This window comes from Branchiostoma floridae, chromosome 13 (assembly GCF_000003815.2).
Source record: "Branchiostoma floridae strain S238N-H82 chromosome 13, Bfl_VNyyK, whole genome shotgun sequence".
Lineage (NCBI taxonomy): Eukaryota > Metazoa > Chordata > Leptocardii > Amphioxiformes > Branchiostomatidae > Branchiostoma > Branchiostoma floridae.
In genome coordinates this window covers 14,251,416-14,263,749 of record NC_049991.1, presented here as the reverse complement: position 1 = coordinate 14,263,749, position 12,334 = coordinate 14,251,416, and the positions used below count along the sequence as shown (strand labels likewise).

The following is a 12,334-nucleotide window of genomic DNA, read 5'->3' as shown; positions in this document are numbered from 1 at the left end:
TTCATAGTTATTTGATTGACATTTCAAATGCCTTTTTATAGACATTTCTCCTTCAAGTATATCACCACAGTACAGGGACAAACATACATGTGTAACTGGTCTTCACTGTGAACTACTTTATCAATGTTGAGCATGATGCAAATGCTTTTAAAACAAAACAAAACAAAGCCAACAAAACACTTGCTTTATGTAGCTAGATATCTAGATGGAAAAACATCTGGCAGTAGGACAAAAGCAGCACAATATCCATATCAAAGTCATGTCCATATCAAAGATTTTTAAAACAGTACTGGTTCGATTACAATAGCACTGGTGCACTGTGAGGCTCAATGGGTGAATTTAAGCATTAAGCTACACTTGCCCTGTTATCGTTCTTAGGGGCCCCAACCTTCTGACACTTCTTTGTTAGCCCAAGACCTATGTATCTAACACTCCAATGATTTGGTGTCCGTAGCATCATCAGATCAAAAGATATATAAAACATAAAACTTCATTAATTATGAAAATTAGGAATCACTTAACACAATTGCTGTCTAATTATATTCATCTTCAATTAAACTACCTTTGGCTAAGCTTTAAAGTATGGCCTAGGTTCCCGGAATTCTGCAGAATTCTGGCTAAGCTTCCCAGAATTCTGCAGAATTCTGGCTTAGGCTTCCCAGAATTCTGCAGAATTCTGGCTCAGGCTCCCAGAATTCTGCAGAATTCTGGCTCCAGTTCCCAGAATTCTGCAGAATTCTGGCTCCAGTTCCCAGAATTCTGCAGAATTCTGCAGAATTGGGCTAAACCCCAGGGGGTCATCAATGGCTGCTACGTATTCTTAACCTCATTTTTACCTAACATATGCGATATTAAGCCTTTGGGGTTAAAGATTGCTGAAATACGGGAGGTTGTCCCAAATTAAACCGGAATTCCCAAATTAAACCGGAGGGTGTTAAAGGTGAACTAGCGTTACTACTCAATAATAAGGTGAATAGTTTTGAAAACAAAACAAAAAGCTTTATTAAAGAAAATTCAAGTGGACAGTCCATACTTTTTTGGCAACCCTGTCACAAAGACTCTTTCAACTTCTGTAAGTAAAAGTTGGCTTCTTTACTTTCAATATGAAAACACTAACATTGATGAACAAATAGTGCATAGATGTGCAAGACAGAAACCATATCATATAATGCATCATATAAATGTACTAAGTATGTGCTATAATATTACATACACACAAGTACCCCTGAATCTCTACAAAACTCTGTTAAACAAAAAAAGTGCCAAATGTTACAGACAATATATGTAGTGAATACTACCCTACAAATTTCCCAACATGATGTGTGCTACTTCAGCTCATGCTATCCTTGATAATGCAACATGGCAGTGAAAGTTACTGTTAGTCTTTGTAATTCAAGGAATGTCTGTACACAATGCTGACTTCTTGCAATTCTAACATTATTTCAGCCTTAAGAAGAGCCCATTTTTTATGATCCAGACATTTAAGATACAAACTTTAGTCATTAATTGGAATGTGAACAACAGAAAAGTTGAAAAATACAATAACTGATTGTTGTGATGCCTTTTTTCCATCAAAATATTAACCTGTAATATGTGATTGTTACCTTGACATTACATGTACAATTAGATATTGTCATCACTGTTAGCTACTGTCCCAATTCTGATTAAAACATGGGTTACAGTTAGCAGCATTTCTTTGACATTGTAAGATGACATGTTCTTTAATTAATCATGTTATTTTGTGGTGAGGCTTCATTCTTATACACTGAATGAATGCAGTCAATGAAGTTACGTTTCAAATACACCAACTTTAGAGAAAAACAATATTTTGTGTGTAAGAAAAGATTGAGAGAACCTGACGCTTAATCTTAATTAACATGGCACAATTTCCTACACTTTACAAAATCATTCCTCATGTGAATTGCTGAAAATGTCGGTGTCAGCAGAAGATAGAAGGTACCATGATGCAACAGCCACTGAGCCTTTGATGTGCTCTCATCTTTACCGCAGTCTTCAAGACTGGAATAAGAAGAATGACAGGTAAGATTTCATTTTAGTGATACACACTTTAAAATCTTTCTAAAGACAAGTAAATTGCTTTAGGCTCACAAGGGTTATTATTTTCTTCCCCAGCTTTTTAGTTCTAACTAGAGTTCCATGACCCCATACCTTCGCCAAATGATTTTAACCTTTACAACTGCTGTACAGTAGAGGCCAGTTAATTGCATAACAGATTAACAAATACTTCTGTTAACTGCACGGAATCACCAAATCCCAAACAGATGTGGTCCAGCTGGATAACTTCACATTGTTGCACCAGCCGGATAATTGCACGAAATACACTGGCAAATAAGGTGTGCAATTAAATGGCGTCTACTAGTGTTTGTAATTGATTATGCAAATAAGGTCCTCATTTGCATAAATCATATGACTTGATCATTTCCTCCACCAAACAACAGACGTACACAATCTATGTTAACAAAGAAGGCTTTTTTCCGCATTTTCTGATAATTTATGCAAATGACGACCTCATTTGCATAATCAATATCCAATGATGTTCATTTGTATGTAACTTCCAAATGCTACAAGAGGTTCCAGTCATTTACCACAATGACATTATAGCATTTTCTCATTAATCATGCAAACTAGGTCTTTATTTTGCATAATATACATCTATCAATATTCTTCTCTTTCTCAGTTACAAATGTCACCTGTTGCAATGGTCCTATAATGTAACTGCGTTAGATTCCAATTTGCATAATTAATGTTATTATACGAAGCATCACTTAAGCTATCTACATAACTAAAATCTTGACAATCCGTCAACTCTTTGAGTTACTATAGTATTCCCAAAGTCTGACACTAAACCTGCCCTGCAGTTCCAAAACAAGCCACTAGGGGGCCCAAACCTATACCACTTACTCTCGGCATCAAGAGCTGTGTCTACCACTAAAAAATCATAGCTGCAGCATGTCCAGAACTCGAGATATCAAACCCGGAATTTACCATAACAGGCCGCTAGGGGACCCAAAATCTAATCGTTTTCACTGGTCTCATCCAGACCTACCCACATACCGAATATCAATACAATCCATCGAGACATTCTTGAGTGATGCTGGTCTTCTACATACAAACATACATACAAATTGTCATGCATTTGTACATGTACATACATAGAAACGCTACACAAAACATAACCTTATTGGCGAAGGTAAAAATTGCTAATTACCGGTAACAAGGCTGAAGTCCTACTCTGGGGTGGGTTAGGGACTTTCAAAACATGAAAAGAAAAGGTAGACTAGGCTGAGGATGAAATCAGCTTTATGACAAAGTCAGAAATAATGTATGCTGCTAATATTTATTACCTTTGCCAGAATGGCTAAGGTTATGTTTTAGGCTTGTGAGTCTGTGTGTCTGTGTGTTAACAGCATAACTCAAGAAGTCTTGGATGGATCCCGATAATATTTGGTAGGTGGGTAGGGGTCGGGAAAACGAAGGTCAAGTTCGATAATGGGCCCCCTAGCGGCTTGCTAAGGTACTGCAGCAGAACCTCAATTTTTGATATCTCCTGTTCTGGACATGCTGTGATCATGATTTTTGAGTGGTAGATAGCCCTCGAGGCAGAGAGTAAGTGCTGTGAGTTTGGGCCCCCTAGCGGCTTTTTTGGAACTGCAGGCGCCGGTTTCCTTTCAAACTTTGGATGAGAATAACTCTACAACGTGTTGACGGATCGTCATGATTTTTGGTATGTAGATAGAATGAGTGATGACTTACATAATGGTATACTAATCTTGGATGGATCCAGATAATATTTGGTAGGTGGGTAGGGGTCGGGAAAACAAAGGTCAAGTTCGATAATGGGTCCCCTAGCGGCTTGCTAAGGTACTGCAGCAGAACCTCAATTTTTGATATCTCCTGTTCTGGACATGCTGTGATCATGATTTTTGAGTGGTAGATAGCCCTTGAGGCAGAGAGTCAGTGCTGTGAGTTTGGGCCCCCTAGCGGCTTTTTTTGAACTGCAGGCGCCGGTTTCTTTTCAAACTTTGGACGAGAATAACTCTACAACGTGTTGATGGATCGTCATGATTTTAGGTATGTAGATAGAATGAGTGATGACTTACATAATGGTATACTAATTATGCAAATCAACAGCTAATTTGCATAATTAATGAGGAAAATTTATAAATCCACTGCGTTCCATGATAGGACTTTCAAACTTGTCACATATGTAGCTGGGAAGGAGAGAAATGTTGATAGATATCAATTATGCAAATTATGGCCTCATTTGCATAATTAATGAGAAAATATGAACATGTTGACGGATCATCATGCAAATTGAAGATGAATTTCACTTTGTCATGATGTGCAGTAGGTACAATGTTTCACGTGATGAGTTATTCTCATTCCTCGAATCAAATACAACAGATTTTAAGAGACTCAATGATACAGACAGATTTGATTATATATTCAGATGTAATAACTCCCACAATGCTAAAATAGGCAAATATATAAAAGACTGCTTTGTCATAAGAAAAAATGCCGAAACTCATAATTAGCCCCACTCGATTGTAATACAATATCAATGATTTAGGCTAGCTCTTATTGTTCTAGAAATTAGGATGCCAATTATTTTATTCTATATTCATAATCTGCATATGTACTAAGGTTGATACTTGTTTTAGTAATAAGGATGATAAGTTTGTTTCTTCTTTTTTTTTTTGCCATACATTGTACCGTGTACGATCGTTGCGCAATAAAGTTCTTCTATAAAGTTCTTCTGTTTTTTCGTATCTAGGTAGCGTAAGTGAAGACCTACATAATGAGATACCAATTATGCAAATCAACAGCTAATTTGCATAATTAATGAGGATATTTTATAAATTCACTACATTCCATGATAGGACTTTAAAACTTGTCACATATGTAGCTGAGAAAGAGAGAAATGTCAATACATATTTATCATGCAAATGATGATCTTATTTGCATAATTAATGAGAAAATATGAACGTGTTGACGGATTGTCATGATTTTTGGCATGTAGATAGCCTAAGTGAAGACTTATATAATGTGATACTTATTATGCAAATTAACAGCTAATTTGCATAATTGATTAGGAAAAGTTCATAAATCCACTGCATTCCATTATAGTACTTTCATCAAAGTTGTCACATATGTAACTGAGAAAGAGGGAAGAGAGTAAGAGGTGTATTTAAAGACTTTGAAAGAGAATAAGTCAAGAATGGATCAAAGGATCATCATGATTTTCAGTATGCTGATAGCTTACGTAACGCTTGATACAATTTGATATCAATTAATTGTAACTTGGGATCTAATTTGCATAATCAATGCCGAAATTTATCAACCAACTCTTAGCATATAATTATAAAGAAAATGAAATGAGTAACGCATTTGTCTACAGACATCATTCTACATAACAAACCTGGTTTATTTGGCAAAGGTATGTGTTCGTAGAACTCTAGTACTACATGTATTAGTACCATATTTTACACATGTAAGTTGTATGAATTTAAGGGGAATGGGTTCTGTGGTCTTGACGAAATCTTACTGTTATTCATGACAATGTTCCATTTTGTCATAAGGGTTGAAAAGCTTGCCATACAAATGTCTTTCAATCGCAAAGTTGATAGCTCTGCCATTGAAACCGATCTTCAGGCGGCAGACAATGCCTGCACTGTGTCACACAATATGCACATGAACATCTGCATTTATAGTGCATTTTCAAACTCAAATTCAGCACTGATGAAGCTTGTGTAGTTCAGAAGCTCTACAAATTACATTTCATATTAGTACCTTAAAATCATGAAATAAAATAAGTTGAATCTTACAGTACAGTATTTCTTAAGGATTAAAAAACAAGTGCATACTGAACAAAGTTAAGTGCACCTATTTGTTTTGCTTGGCGAGATGCAGGTAACTTAAAACCATACCATAGTTTACACTTTTTATTCACTTTTCGGGCATAACAAGGCATTTAAGATTAATCTGCAGCAGCTGAATTACACTTTGGTGGATAAAGGTGCATTACCTGTTTGCAGATGGAAAACTAACAAAATGTCTAACATGCTGCATGCATGGGCTAAATTCATTTTTGGATATCTTTGTAACTTTATACTCGGAGTCCATGGAAGGTGGATGCCCCCGGACCCCCCACAATAGTCACTTCCCCCAACTCACCATGTGGGGGAACTCCAGACCCGGGGAACTCCACCCGCCATCTTGATTTCTAAGTAGAACATTGGAAACTTGGTTGGAAGTCCTCTGAAGAATGAGAACTATGATCCTACCAGCATCATACATTTTACTTCAAGTACTTTGCCACCTGTGCACAATTTCACTGGCAAAGCCTACAAGTGAGTACTTCTGCTACTAGTATCTTACAGTACAGTTATACTTTATTATCATTGTTCTTAGACTTACATGTATGATTATGATGGATTTTTCATGCAAAAGTTAACTGTTAGCTAAATGTAAAGATGAAGATCACCTGAGGCATAGACTATACTTACAAGGATGTTATTTGCAGAATTAATGAGCAAATGCCACTCCTTTCTGAAGATAAATTAATTCCCTCTTGTCAATAGAGCTTACCCACTCTTTGATCACCGAGTGAAGTGCTGTCTCACAATAGTGTTTCTTTCTGAATATAAGACTATGAAAAACCAGGTCAACTACATGTACATATGTCGTAAGGTCAAGAAAGATCATGTGCCATGGTGCCTGTGCTAGGTCACAGAGAAAACTCTACTCGCTGAAGTTTATGTAGCTTCTTCTTTTGACAGTAAACTGAATGTTGTTACTGATGTATGATATGTTGCATCACAGTGACTAAATCTTGACCATTGGTCTCATTTAGAGCTTGCCAGTGGTTCCAGTCATGAGACAACCTGTGGTAATGCTGGGAATGTATCCTTACCAATCAACATCACTAGTGTGAAGGATGGATACATCTGTGTGATTGGTAACAACGGGAATAGGGCTTGTTTGGAAATATCAGGAACAACAAGCTACAGCATTGAATACCGACAGCCTGGCAGTGGTAACTACAATCCACTACTCTAACAGCATTTACAAGAATATCAATATATCAATCAATACATATATGTAGTGCATGACATATGGTAGCGCTACATTACATAATGCACAGTAACTAGTATTTGTAAAGGCACCTGTGACTTTCAATGTTTAAACTTTGCTTGAATCATGTAATATGCTCCAATCACTGAGATAAAAGCTATGAATCTTCACATATATGTACATGTATAAGACAATACATTCCTCTCTTAAGTGACGACCCCGCGGCCCTGGAGAAGCAGGGATATAGCAGTAGCAAGTATACTAGGATCAGCTGCTATCTTATGCATAGCTATGTTGATCTGTACGCATGAACGTTGCAGCACAAGAAAAAACAGACAAGGTAGGTGACTGTACAAGGACTGAAATCATTCATATCTTTTGCCTGAGTCTTCTAAGCTCCTACTGGCATGTCAAGTTTTTTTTTAATGAAACATGTAATTTACATTATCATTATCCAGTTTGTAGTAACTGTTATGATATACATGTAGGTATAACATAGTTAACATCAATGAAAGAACTCGATGGACAAATTGCATTGAACTTAGAGGAGAAAAATAGCCTAAGAAAAATCTTCCTTCTGGGACATTTTGTTTTAAAAGACTGAGAACTTATTGATCACCCCTCGTATGATGTATTCAACAGTTCTTAATTGTAAAACCTTTGAATAACTGTGAGCAGAATTTACACAAAGGCTGGTGCTATTGACAGGATGTTCCTGTCAATAAGAATTTTATTAACACTGATGACTAATGTTCTTCACTTGTAGATGATAGTTTCTTTGGCACTATTGGCAGGAGATTCCCTGTAAATACATTTGTAACACGTCATGATTATGTCCACCTAAACCCAGAGGATGATCCTGTTGATAATTATCAAGATGATTTAATGCAAAATAAGACTTGTCTACATTTCCAATTGCAAGCAAGACCAACTAGAGTTATTAAAAAAAGTGACGTGGCTGGGCATCGAACCTCCAACGTCTCGCTTACCAGGCAAATACTCTACACACTGAGCCTCTGCACCAATACTTTTTCCTATGTTTCCTGCCTTAAGACTTTTTGCACTGTTGACAGGATGGTACTGTAATAATAAAAGTCATGCCCTTACATAAAAGCAAATCTTTCTTGTGAGCCAGAATGTGCAAAATTTGATGCTAGATTCTTCTATTTTATTGTCAGTCGGACCACAAAATGCTACAATTTTGGAACTTCAGAGCAGACCACAAGATGCCAATGGTCAGGGCAGACCACAAGATGTCAATGGTCAGGGCAGACCACAAGATGCCAATGGTCAGCACAGACCACAAGATGCCAATGGTCAGCACAGACCACAAGATGTCAATGGTCAGGGCAGACCACAAGATGTCAATGGTCAGGGCAGCCCACAAGATGCCAATGGTCAGCACAGACCACAAGATGCCAATGGTCAGCACAGACCACAAGATGCCAATGGTCAGCACAGACCACAAGATGCCAATGGTCAGCACAGACCACAAGATGCCAATGGTCAGCACAGACCACAAGATGCCAATGGTCAGCACAGACCACAAGATGCCAATGGTCAGCGCAGACCACAAGATGCCAATGGTCAGCACAGACCACAAGATGCCAATGGTCAGCACAGACCACAAGATGCCAATGGTCAGCACAGACCACAAGATGCCAATGGTCAGCACAGACCACAAGATGCCAATGGTCAGCACAGACCACAAGATGCCAATAGTCAGCACAGACCACAAGATGCTACACTCAGTGCTCATGATCAGGTCAGGCCAGAAAATGCCACTGTTCAGGGCAGGCCACAAATTGCCATGGTGAGATACTTTTTAAAATAGCTTTAAACCCCTTAATGTATATATTACCAAATTGTATATATAGAATTTTTCATCAAAACATTTAAGTTGCGATACAAAAATCAATCTATGTTGCAGCTTTAGCCTGAAACATCCCATACCTAATTGTAACAAGATCAATCTGTTATTCACAGGCACCGAGTACATGTTGCTCCCGGCGGTATGAGAGGAGTACTCGTTACCCCCGGAATAAGCAACAGCGCGACAGGAAAAGGTTGATTGTGAAGATGGATAAAAAGGCAAGTTATCACAAGTCATGTTATATTGTTTGCAGCCAATACCAGCTGCCATAAAGTAATAGTAAGAGTGAACATTAAGTTTGTGTTCAATGGGGATTGTTAAAATAATGTTGAGTATGTCTACAGATTTCACATACATGTACATCCAACTTGATTGATTTGGTAGTGTTTACACATAAAAGAATATATCAGCACAGTTTGGTCCAGGATTTCCCCTATACTTTTCAACCTGGCAGGTATGGTCTTTTTTAGATAAAGGTACAGCTATTTTTACCGCATCAACTTATTTCTTTTAACATACTGTCCCTGGCACATTTCAGATTGACTCACACAATGGATGCCCTAGCTTCATTCAAGCAATATCAGACAAGATTGAGGACATTAAAGACCAGCTCAAAGCTGTTGCACTTGATGGTATGTCCACCCACATTTACATTGACATGAGTACATAAATATAAAACTCTGGTTGTAAAATGTAAATTGTTACATCCAATCTTTATAGCAAAAAATAACTATAAAAAACTTATAAAATGGCAGAATTAGACTGGTATTATGAGAAGGTATATGGGAAGAAAGGGAAGGAAACCAAACATTTTTATGACAACTGCATGTACATGTATCATCATAATAGTTACCAGGGTATGTTGACTCTATGTCAAAGTTCACATTTGCAAAATTATTTATACTTATAGGAAATCTACATTGTAGGGATATCATTTAGGTACAAATCTTAGATACCGGAACATCAATGGACAAGTACTGTACCTGAATAGACTTGCACTCAAGACCTTAGTTACTTTTTGATACTACATTTATGACATAAATGTAGTATCAAAAACCTGGCCTGTGATAATGTTTGATACGAGTGTTCCGGACCAGGTGATAACTTGCCGTATCACATGGGGTTCTACTTGTCACTGTGTCACACAGGCTTCCATCAAACAAATGTGGTCTTCAATGATGAAATAAACTAGACTAAGTATATCTACTTATATCACACAGGCTTCCATCTAATAAATCTAAGGCAAGTTCTGAGCATGCCAAGTGGCCATGTGGTCGAAGTTTGAATCCCAGATTTGGACGGTGGAATTGATGTTGTTTAATTAAAATATTTTGTATTCTGGACACCAAATTTTATCAATTCCTGGCGCATTTCACATTGAATCTTCTGTTTTCTCGGGTGGGTATGCCATGTACAAAATACAACACAGAGTATTCCGCATCACCTTTGGTCCCAGCCCACCCTCCTGACAGATCGCCCTCTGGCCTTTGGCAGTAGGGCAATCCTACCCGCAGTCAGACTGATACATAATATACAGTGTTGTATTCTATATTGTATAAACATGTTATTATTCCTATCATAAAGAAAAAAAACTTTGCCCTGGAAAAAGATTAAAACATTGTATGGTCATTGAAATCAGCACAATGTTTGATTTGAGATCCTCTCAAAGGCATTGTGTTTTATGCTCAAGATATCTGAAGTCTAAATAAACATTCTGATAACTGTTTATTCCTGCGTTTTTTTTTTTCATCATTGAACACTACAGGTTACTTTGTCAGGTACAGATGTAAAGGTACCTGTGCCTGCATGATGTTACATTACATGTATTTAGGTACTCATTCCAAGACATTTGTCTAAGTAATGTACACTTTTATTCAATACAGAGTCTGTCATATCCAAAAGATATGAATTCTTCATCATTTACTGTGGGAAGGATGCTGCACTTGTCTATCATATCGTCATGCAGCATCTGATTGATCTCAACATCACCTTCTGTGAACATCAAGAGCACTTCATGCCAGGACGTGACATTTTTACCAACATACAAGACTGCATATCACAGAGCAGAAAGGTATTAGCTGTATTTTCTGCAGACTTCTTTGACAGTCAATGGTGCTGTAAGGATCTGGATATGGCCATCGTACATGCGACTGAGAAGCAAATTGAGAATTTCATAGTTCCTATCAAGATCGAAGACTGTGTCATTCCTGACAAATACGGCGATTTGAAAAATATCACTTACTCTGACCTTACAAGCTCTCCCAATGAATGGAGTGTTTGGGAACAGATAAGGAGTTCCTTGGCAAGTATCCTTGTTGCTTCCATTAAACTGGAAATCCACATGTATCCAAAAGGTCTGCAGAAAGCTTGTAACATATCCACTGGGAACACTTGGCTGTAATGCTGACTGTGAATGAAGCTCAATATGTGACAATGTCAAATATATTTGACTGAAATGATAATAGTTACTTTGATTTTGTTCACCCTTTTTTTAAAGGTGTCTTTCAACTTTGATGTGCGGCTAATGTTATTGTCGGTTTTAACTGTTTGAAACATGTAGTTCTGTATGAGTCATAACAGGGCTCAAAATACCACCTGCATATGCAGGTTAGTGCAGGTAAAATTGGAGCTGTGCAGGTATTTCTGGTGTGTACCTGCATCTAACCTGCACTGGGTTTATATATGTACATGTATCATGGTGTGGACATTTACTAGCTGCATTGATTATCACCACCTATGAAGTATAAAAGAAATAATAGCAATGGTTTCTGAACAGATTTTATTATGATCAATATTTCCTAAATTCTGAGTGGTGCAGGTAAAATTTGTCTGGTGCAGGTAATTTCCAATGTTACCTGCAACTGTGCAGGAATGCAGAAAAAAGTATGTCGAGCCTTGCATAATAAGGTGGCATAGTGTAGCGTACTGACTGAGTGTGCTTCTGTGTTGTACAAAGGGTTTTGCATGGGGACTATAGCATTGAGAAAATGGATCAAAGTTCAGGGGGTTTATTGAAGATACGAGTAAAGTGTGTTGTACTTCAATCTAGAGTGGATATCAACTTGCTATTTCTTATTCGTAGTGAGTTTATTTGCTGTATACTTTGCTATCAGGGAGAGTGTTAATGTTATATACCATGCACAGTTTTTCATAAAACTTTCATTGTCAACATTATGAAAGCTGCAAACGTATGTTCCTAAAAACCTTCAACTGTCACACTTTCTGTGTATTAGAAACATTGAAGTTGTAAACAAGCAAAGTGTATACAAACATTGACTGATTTAACTTATTTTGAATACTTGTGGAAGTTATGACTATGTTAAATGTGTTAGGAGAGTAATGTATTCATGACTGCATCATTTTCCA

General features: G+C 37.3%; 1 protein-coding gene across 2 annotated transcripts in view; it reads right to left on the bottom strand.

Moving 5' to 3' along the window:
* Positions 1 to 1,872: 1,872 nt before the first annotated feature.
* The window catches only part of LOC118428439 (MIF4G domain-containing protein-like), a 30,592-nt gene continuing 20,130 nt past the window's right edge, over positions 1,873 to 12,334 (bottom strand). Inside the window, exon 11 of one of the 2 annotated variants that reach the window (XR_004832655.1) lies at positions 1,873 to 1,916. The gene's annotated coding sequence lies outside the window, so the exon portion shown is untranslated. Of the gene's footprint in view, positions 1,917 to 1,968; positions 2,020 to 12,334 lie in introns of those variants that run through there. The other variant, XM_035838503.1, reaches the window with a different exon arrangement.